The sequence below is a fragment of the Pyrus communis genome, chromosome 15, assembly GCF_041283825.1.
Source record: "Pyrus communis isolate YQ-2024b chromosome 15, ASM4128382v1, whole genome shotgun sequence".
In the NCBI taxonomy this organism is placed as follows: Eukaryota; Viridiplantae; Streptophyta; class Magnoliopsida; order Rosales; family Rosaceae; genus Pyrus; species Pyrus communis.
Window position 1 is genome coordinate 10973956 of NC_142579.1, and position 10591 is coordinate 10984546.

Genomic DNA, 10591 nt, shown 5'->3' on the forward strand with positions numbered 1-10591 from the left:
ACATTGGATAGTAGACATGAAACAAACTATCACTTAAACAATGTGATTAAGAGTATTGTATTAGAGAAGGACCGTATTGCATTGTAGTTGTAACTGGATAGGTTCTCCAACCACTTCTACTTAGCTTGGGTAACCATGACATGCTGCTAGGCGTCACCCATGGTTTGTGGAAGCCCTAAAGATTAGTAAATACTAATTTTAAGGGAGAATTGAAATGTGGTTTCAATTCACAATCGATCGTTAAGAGTAACATCGCCCACTACCTCGCTAATTGGAACCTAATGGATCGTACACCGAGTAAGGATATAAGTGAAGAAATTATATGAAATGGATAAGCAATTAAATGGTTTAATTGAAGAATGGTCAAGATTAATTAAATAGTTAATTAATTATACGAAACGTTCGTATTGGGCGTTTAAGTTAGTTTTGGGCTTCGGGGCACAAAAACGTTTTGGTCCACAAGGCCCATTATGTTTAAGTTGTATGACAACTAAAACAAAATGGGCAATTAAGCCCAATAACAAATGGAGGCCGGCCATATCAAGGGTAGTGGGAATTTTTGCTTAATTGCAAGTTTGCCACTAACCTAAGAGATGAAGTATAAAGTCATCTTTATAGCTTTGTTTCTAATTAGGGTTTTCTAATTGAATTTGGGTGAAACATATTCTCTCATTTTCTACATAGAGGCTGGCCACTTAGGGGAGGAACATCTAGCAATCTTCTTCTTCCCTAAGTCATCCATTTCATCTTCACACTACATCTTTGGTGTGGAGACTTAGAGACACCAAACCTTTGGTGTTTTTGGAGAACAAATCCTCAAATCCTCAAAGAAGAAAAGGAGCACTAAAAGGGAGGAAATCACAAGGAAGATCCAAGGAGCAAGGAGGTGACTTGAAGGCCCTCCACTTGGGTGAATCCCTTGTGTAATCAAGGATGAGCTTCAAGGGTAAAGAATCTCTAAATTCTTATTCTCTTTAATATTGTTAAAGAGTCTTATGGTTCACCATATACTAGGCTTTGAAAGTCATGGGTTTTATGAATTGTTTTTGAATGCATGCCTACTTTAAAGTGTTATTAGTATGCCTATGTATTCAAATGTTCTTACATGTTCTTAGCTAGGACAAAATTTTTCCTTCAAGTGGTATCAGAGCCTAGGCCTAGTTTATGGTGGATCCTTTTGGGTTTTGTGATTTTTCATATTTTGTGATTTAAGTGTTGTAAATGTTACAAGCTTTGTTCTTACTTTGAATATAAATTTTGCTTGAAAATTTAGCATCTCAAATGTTGTAGATGTATTTCATTAAAGCATGAATAATGGAACTAAAAGTTGGTGCCAAGTGTTTTGGGATTTTCGGCCAAATCCAAAGGGTGAGTTTTTTGGGTTCTTGTTAGCCTTGTTAAAATGGTTTTAATGTGCTTTTTGGAACCCCTAAGTACCCTAGGATATTAACCCTCTTTTGAGTTGTGAAAATTTGAGTTTTTGGTGAAAGAAAACATCCATGGAGCTATTATGAGTTCTTCATATTTCTTGAAGTTCTTACCAAGAACAAAAAGTTTTGAAGTTTTGATTCAAAAGTTTTATGTTTTTCATAAAGTTTGGTTTTTCAAATGGTGGGTGATAATTATTGGTGAGATGTGGCTAAAAGAATTTTAAAGTAAACCATCAAAGTCACCTTTGTATCACCTACCAAAAACCACTTACAAAACTTTAGATTTTTTTTTAATTTTCTCTCAAATGGCCGGCCACCCATTAGAAAAAGGTGTTGGAGGGACTTTTGTGCAATTATATAAAGTTTTGATGCTTTTGTGTATTTGCATTTTGACCCCAAAAGTTTTTGTTTTAACAAAGTGACCCAAATTGTTGTGGTCATTGTTTTTGGCCCAAAAACAAAATGAGAACAAAAAATTTGTTTTGTCTCTTTAATGAGAATTTGATTTTCATTATATTTAGTTCCATTTAAATCAATTCTATGGATCCAAAAACCAATTGTTTAAAGTTGCTTTCTTAGTTAATTTAGTTAATTAAGAAAAGGGTGATTATGAACCAAAGGCCTCGATAATTGAGCTATGTGATTGGCCGATTTACATTATGAATGCTTGGGTTTTAAGTAATGTAGATTTGAATGTAATTTGATTAATTCAAGTTGTTGTAAAGGGCATAAGCCCATTATTTGTGTTGTAAAAGGGCATAAGCCCTTCTTATTATTTCATGTATTCCTCTTTGTTTATATGTATGCAAATTGGAATAGTTGGGTCCAACGCCCAATAGGAAATAACGGTTTAATTGGATTAAACGCGTAACTAAAATCAACAACTATCTACCTTAAACCCAAGGTCCAACACAAGGCTCGTGTTGGATCAAATCAAACGGTTCATAATCATCCTAAAACCTAATATGACTATATAGTCCATATGAGGATGCAATGCGTTCGTTAGTAGTTCCATATAGTCTCGCTTGTTTCAACGAAACAGTGGGAGTATTATATGCTACTAATTCATATTAACTTGGACCAATAGTTATGATAGGGCCATGTTCTTTTAATATGATTAAAATGTTTTGATGTAGCCCAAAACTACTCCCTCAACAAACGAATATTAAGTTGATAAACGAGAGGTGTTTTGAACATTTCTTCGTGGGCCTTCCACCGTGGTGGGCTCCAATCGTTTGTGACTTGTACACCGGCTTCACCCTATCATGGGGGAGTACAAAGTGCATGCTTACACTCAGGAGGAGTCCATAAACATATGATGAGGTAAGTGTAGGCAACGAGGATGGCCGATATCATATCATTGTGAGGCTATTCTTGAACCCCTTCATGAACTAAGCATGGTGGGAATAACTTAACTAAGTGCAATGGTGACGATATCGTATCATCGTGAGGCCACATTCTCTAGAGGCCAAACTAGATGGGTAATTACAAGAGTTGTAAATGAGTAAAGTGTTATTCTCTCATCATTATTTTTGCTAACCGATATCGTATCATCGTGAGGTGGGCTTGGTAATGGTGAGTCTCCCATACCCCGCTAAGAGTTCAACATAACTCTCGGATTCTATTGAGGGATATGGAATTTGCCAAAAATAGTGGGTGATACTATTTGATTCAAGACCCAATCAAGTAGTTAATCAACAATCTAATACGATTTCTGTTATGTTATGTAGTTAACGACATGCCTAAAATACTACCCACCATTATACTTGACAAAATGGCCCAAGACTTTTTCCTTGCATATCTCTCGGATGATTTCACTAAGTTTATTGTAAACTATAAAGTGAATAGATTCGATCATACTTTTAACGAGATGATTGACATGTGCTGTAAATTTGAAAATTGTTTCAAAAGGGATAGTGGGAGTGAGAATGCAAAAACAAGGAAAAGGTTACATAAGAAGAAGGCAAAGAAATCCAAAGGAACATGCTTTCATTGTGGAAAGGATGAACGTTGGAAGAAGAAATACAGGGTGCGCATTGCGAGCCTTATGACACGAACTTTTGAAGAGACTATTTCGGTCATAGAAAGTGCTTTTACAGTGAGCTCCAATTCCTGGATATTTGATTCAGGCGCTAGTCAACATATCTGTAATACGATGCAGGGACTAGCAGAGAGCAAGACACTGCGCAATGGGGAGATAGTTGTGCGAGTTGGGAACGGCACTAAAATCTCTGCAAAAGCAATAGGCACCTATATGCTTAAACTACCCTCTGGGGAAGTCTTGGAACTTAAAAATTGTTTATATTTTCCTTCATGTATAAAGAATTTGATTTCTATCTCTAAGCTTTTACGAGATGGGCACTCAGTATTGTTTGAGAAAATGAGTTGCACTTTATACTTGAATGATAGGAGCATATTCATGCGACTTAAATGGCTTGTTCTCGTGCATTTACGTTATGTTTCTTTAGTTATTTTTGTACTTTAAGCTATTTTCGTGTGTTTGTAGGCCAAAAGGGCTAAAGGAGCAAAAAGATGCATTTTGGAGACGTTTGGAGCACTTTTGGGCTAAGGATGGATAGCTTATGCTTGGAGCCAAAGTGTTGGACGAAATTAAAAACCTAATTGAAGACCAAAGTGTTGGAACCTTGTTCCTTTTAGTTTTAGGATATTTAAACCTTTCCTATATCCTTAGTCGTGCATAACATTCCAACATTCCACTCCTTCATTCACCACTTATCATATCATACACTTATCTTATCATCACCACATATCATATATTTATTACTTATCATATCATTCATTCATCTACATATCAATAACCACTTATCTTATCACTCAACATATCATACACTTATCACTTATCACTTCCATTCACTTATCACTCACCACATATCATTCATTTATCACCACATATCATTCATTTATCACTTAACATATCATTCATTTATCACTTAACATATCATACACTTATCATAATCATTCACTTATTCTTTCATCATTCAACCACCAATTCAACACATGCATTTCAAACCTTTCAACACCCTTTAATCATCTCCCTTTAAGTTATGATTTTATTTCCTAACCCTACATGCATTATTTATTAGCATCTTCACATGCATTCACACACACTTCACACAAACAAACAACTCAAAACCGTGAGCTCCCATTCCCTTATGCCATTTTCAGATTTCCACCCACTAACCTAGTCATCAACACATGCATTCCCTTCACATTCACCCACATGCACTCCCACTCTTTAATCATATGCACTCCCATCATAATTCCACCACCAATTCAGCCACAAAACATTATCATTGCACCACATTCAACCACTCCACATCCCTCACCAAGAAACCATTCAACACACACATGCATCCTGAAATTCTTTGCCATGCAATCACATGCATTTCCCTTGACATTTTCAGCCATCACACTTCATCATTACACCACCATTCACTCTTTAACCCACACACACTTCACACAAACAACATTCACATGCATTCACATGCATTTCCAACACAAAACACACTCAAAACCGTGGCCACCTTTGCATTTTCAGATTTCCAGCTTTCCCTTTTATTTTCCAGCTTTCATTCTTCATCATTGCAGCCATTCCACATGCAATTCTCCATCATTCCTCCACACAAACACCTTAAACAAATAGCCATATACATCTCCACTCCTCCTATAAATACCCTTGCATTCCCATCATTCAAATCATCTCATTCCATTGTAGATACCACAACACAAACACTCCATTCCTTCTCTAGCCGTGAGTTTCTCTCCATTTTCTGCACCATTTTCTCCACCACTCCTCACCTATTTCCATAATTCCTTTTCCATTCCACACTTCCATCCCCCAAACCAATTATCCCTAGACCTTATGCTACAATAAAGAGGAAGAGAAGAGGGCCTAAACGTTCATACAATTCAAGTTTGAGTTGTTGGAATGTTTAGGCGTTTCTTTGATTTCAATGTTTAATTTCAATTCTCTTTGTTTTGTATGAGGAACTAAACCCCCCTTTAGCTAGGGGGGGATTCGAAATATATGTTTATGCTTGCATTTTGATTTGATTACTTTTAATTACGTTTCATAAGTTGTGAATTCAAGTTGTTTAACTATTTGATTGATATCCTATTTATGTATGTTTATTGAGAATGAACGCTTAATTTTCATGCATGAATATGACGCTAGAATATAAGTGAGTTTCACCTAATCGTTATGAACTTATATTCACAAGTAGTGGAGGTTGCTTATAAACAATCGCGTTAAACGAATTCTTGGCATAAGTTTCATGCAATCATAGTAACGAATGCCTCGTCAACACTTATAGTTTTCATGATGCTTAATGATTCTTGCTTGTTTCTCTATTATGCAATTCATGAAGGGAACTTGTGAGGAATGCTTTGGGTTGTCGTATGCAATCATCCAATTCATTAACTTAAGGAAAACTTGACGGTTAATTTAAGCGGACCTAATTAACCCGGGGTGTTGAGAATTCATGGTTTATTGAAATGCAATTGGAAATCATTTTATTATGCAAGTGTAACATGTATGGAGATGAACCCCTTAGCTAGCCATACCATCCATTCATTTCCGTCAATTTCATATTTACAATTTGTTTTCTTTACAATCTATCCATTTTAGTTTAAATTCGTCCAAAATCAATCCCCCCATATTTCGTTTAAGTCTTAGTCTTAAACTTTCTTATTTTTAGTTTTGAATTCTTCGAGTTTAGTATAGCATTTTAGTTTGTGTTTTTAAAGCATTTTGAGTTTTTGGTTTGCCTTAGTGTTTTAAACTTTAAATTTTGCATTCTTTGAGTCTAGTTTAGTGTTTTAAACTTTAAATTTTGCATTCTTTGAGTCTAGTTTAGTGTTTTAAACTTTATTTTACGTTTTTGAGTCAGTTTCCAAGAGATTTGCAAGCCCTCCTAATCCCCGGTCTAGAACGATCCCTCACTTATCCATTCTACTACAATTGTCAAACGAGGGTTTAATTTGAGTGTCAAGTAAATCACGCATCATTGAACGGTCGTATTATCTCTCATGGTAATATGATAGAGGGACTTTTTCACCAAGAGACGAATAGTGGTTTGCACTGTATTGAAAGCGGGAATACCTCAAAACCCAAAAGGGCTAGAGAAGAAGTTAATCAAGAAAAGATGTGGCATCTTAAACTTGGACATGTGAACCTTGATAAGATTCGCAAGATGTCGAAAGACGGATATTTCCGCCCGTTAGGTAATGACCAGATGGGTACTTGTGAATGCTGTTTGAAAGGGAATATGACCAAATCTCCATTCACTGGGAAAGGAGAGCGTGCCACAGAAATTCTAGGGTTAATCCACACTGACGTATGTAGACCTATGTCTACTACGTCGAGAGGAGGTTTCTCCTACTATATCACATTCACCGACGATCACTCTCGGTTTGGCTATGTGTATCTTATGAAGTACAAGTCAGAATCCTTTGAAAGGTTCAAAGAATTCAAGAATGAAGTTGAGAAACAAACTGGGAAACAGATAAAAATCCTAAGATCAGATCGAGGGGGTGAATATCTGAGTAATGAATTCCTAGATTATCTCAAAGAGTGTGGAATAATATCACAGTGGACTCCACCGGGAACTCCACAACTTAATGGAGTTTCTGAAAGGAGAAATCGAACCTTGATGAACATGGTTCGTTCTATGATGAGTTCCGCTGATCTACCAGTAACATTCTGGGGATACGCTCTATATACAGCAGCTTACTTGCTTAATAGAGTACCTTCCAAATCAGTTTCACAAACGCCCTATGAGATATGGCATGGAAGAAAGCCAAGTCTTAAGCATATTAAGATTTGGGGTTGTGAAGCATATGTCAAGAAGCTTGAAGCTACTAAGCTTAAAGCGAGATCAGTAAGGTGCTATTTTGTAGGATATCCTAGAGAAACTATGGGATATGAGTTCTACCATCCTGACGACCAAAAAGTCTTTGTCGCCAGAACTGCTATGTTTCTTGAGGAACAATTTGTTCTCAAAGGAACTATAAGTAAAACGATGGAAATTAATGAGATTAATGATGAACCACAAACAAGCACACGACATGTTGACAACCCTGTTCCTGAACCCCTAGCTCCACGTAGATCTGAATGGGTTAATAAGCCACCTAGGAGGTATGGCTTAGACAAAGACTTTGGGGAATTGTACCTTCTAGGTGACAATGACACAAAGGAAGACCCTAGAGACTACATTGAAGCAATGTCCGACATTGATTCAAAGAGATGGCAAGAGGCCATGAAATCCGAGATGGATTCCATGTATCAAAATCAAGTCTGGACTCTTGTAGACCCTCCAGAAGGTATAGTACCTGTTGGAAACAAATGGATCTTCAAGAGGAAAATAGGCGTTGATGGGAACGTGGAGACTTATAAGGCTAGACTAGTAGCCAAGGGTTACAGGCAAAGAGAAGGGATTGACTATGAAGAAACCTTTTCTCCTGTAGCCATGATTAAGTCCATTCGGATTTTGCTTGCTATAGCTGCGTACCATGATTATGAAATCTGGCAAATGGACGTGAAGACAGCCTTTCTGAACGGCTACCTAGAGGAAGAGCTTTATATGGCTCAACCCGAAGGTTTCGTGTCCAAGTCTGAAAAGACTAAGGTATGCAAGCTTCAAAGGTCCATTTATGGACTTAAGCAAGCCTCCAGGAGCTGGAACATTCGTTTTGATACTGAAATCAAATCGTTTGGTTTTACTCAAAACGAAGACGACAATTGTGTTTATCAAAAAGTCGTTGGGGAAGCAGTTGTATTCCTAGTGTTATATGTAGATGACATATTACTATTCGGGAATGACACTGCAGTACTTTCTTCTGTAAAAGTGTGGTTGTCCAAAACCTTCCACATGAAAGATTTAGGAGATGCATCTTATGTACTTGGGATAAAGCTCTATCGTGATAGATCCAGAAAATTAATTGGATTATCCCAATCTATGTACATTGATAAGGTGCTAAGTAGGTTCCAGATGGAGCAATCTAAGAAATGTATTCTTCCTGTAGGACATGGAATTCATCTTTCTAAGTCCATGAGACCTAAGACTCCTGAAGAGATACGGCATATGAATATGATTCCTTATGCTTCCGCCATAGGAAGTCTTATGTATGCCATGATATGCACAAGGCCTGATATCGCATATGCTGTGAGCATTACTAGTCGATATCAATCTAACCCAGGATCAGAACACTGGGCAGCTGTCAAGACGGTCCTTAAGTACTTAAGAAGAACTAAGGACATGTTCCTCATTTATGGAGGAGCGACAGAGTTGCGAGTGGAAGGCTATACAGACGCAGATTTCCAATCTGACGTCGATGATAGAAGTTCCAACTCCGGATATGTATTCACTCTGAATGGTGGGGCTGTCAGCTGGAAAAGCAAGAAACAAAGTGTAATTGCTGATTCCACGACAGAGGCTGAATATGTCGCTGCAGCTGAAGCCGGCAAAGAAGCGTTCTGGATGAAGAAGTTCATCACTGAACTTGGAGTGGTTCCAACCATTACATCACCAGTAACTTTGTACTGTGATAATAGTGGGGCGATAGCTCAAGCCAAGGAACCCAGGGCACATCAAAAGAACAAGCATTTTGATAGGCGCTTTAATATCATTAGAAGATATGTTGCCGAGGGGAAAGTTAACATCCTCAAAGTTGCTTCAGCCGATAACGTAGCAGATCCACTAACGAAGCCAATGTCTCAAATCCAACTTGACCGTCATATGGAAAAGATGGGTATTAGATACATAGGAAGATGGCTTTGAGTGCAAGTGGGAGATTGTTGGAAGTATGCCCACAAAGCCACTCATTTGATGTAATAGCTTTTTGGAATACTTATTGTGTTAAACTTTTAATATGTTTAATAGAGGGCAAAACTTATTGTTAATCACTATTTATAGTATCTTGTGTTTAAGCAATAAGGGAATCCAAGGAATGTATTTGATCTAAGAGACAAGTGATTTAAGTTAGTTAAATTAACGAGACCTTTCTCTTATGTTCATTCCTAAAACGTTCCTAGCCATAGGATTGCCAATTGGGCATTGACAATCCGCTAAGGTTAGTATGTGTTATGTCGACTCAAGCGTGAGTATGAACTAGTCTCAAGTCATTTGGTGTTGGACACTAAGGCAAACACATAGGTGCTCGAAAGAGTAATCGAGTACACTGAACAACGATCAAACAAGAGTTCGAACATACATGTCATGTGAGAACTCAATAGTTGCAATATGCAAAGTAGTCCTTTGACCTGAGGCATCATTGATGTCTAATGGTTAGGTCCTTGATCTTTGATTATGTCAACGGCATTCCATTGGAGTGTCCACGGCATTGTTGGGGTCAAGCTATCTAGTCATGTAGGCATATGAATGCACAACAAGGGATCTCTAACCTTCCATGGTGGAAGGAGAATACTCTAAGATATGATTCGAGAGTCTTTGGCCAAAGCATATGAATATGACTAAGGAAGGTTGTTCCAAATCTTATTCAATTGAATCATATAGAGAAATATCACATTGGATAGTAGACATGAAACAAACTATCACTTAAACAATGTGATTAAGAGTATTGTATTAGAGAAGGACCGTATTGCATTGTAGTTGTAACTGGATAGGTTCTCCAACCACTTCTACTTAGCTTGGGTAACCATGACATGCTGCTAGGCGTCACCCATGGTTTGTGGAAGCCCTAAAGATTAGCAAACACTAATTTTAAGGGAGAATTGAAATGTGGTTTCAATTCACAATCGATCGTTAAGAGTAACATCGCCCACTACCTCGCTAATTGGAACCTAATGGATCGTACACCGAGTAAGGATATAAGTGAAGAAATTATATGAAATGGATAAGCAATTAAATGGTTTAATTGAAGAATGGTCAAGATTAATTAAATAGTTAATTAATTATACGAAACGTTCGTATTGGGCGTTTAAGTTAGTTTTGGGCTTCGGGGCACAAAAACGTTTTGGTCCACAAGGCCCATTATGTTTAAGTTGTATGACAACTAAAACAAAATGGGCAATTAAGCCCAATAACAAATGGAGGCCGGCCATATCAAGGGTAGTGGGAATTTTTGCTTAATTGCAAGTTTGCCACTAACCTAAGAGATGAAGTATAAAGTCATCTTTATAG

At 37.4% G+C, this 10591-nt stretch overlaps 1 pseudogene; it reads left to right on the top strand.

The window, feature by feature from the left end:
* The first annotated feature begins 8440 nt into the window (after positions 1-8440).
* On the top strand, positions 8441-9229 carry LOC148690519 (secreted RxLR effector protein 161 pseudogene; annotated as a pseudogene).
* Positions 9230-10591: the final 1362 nt, after the last annotated feature.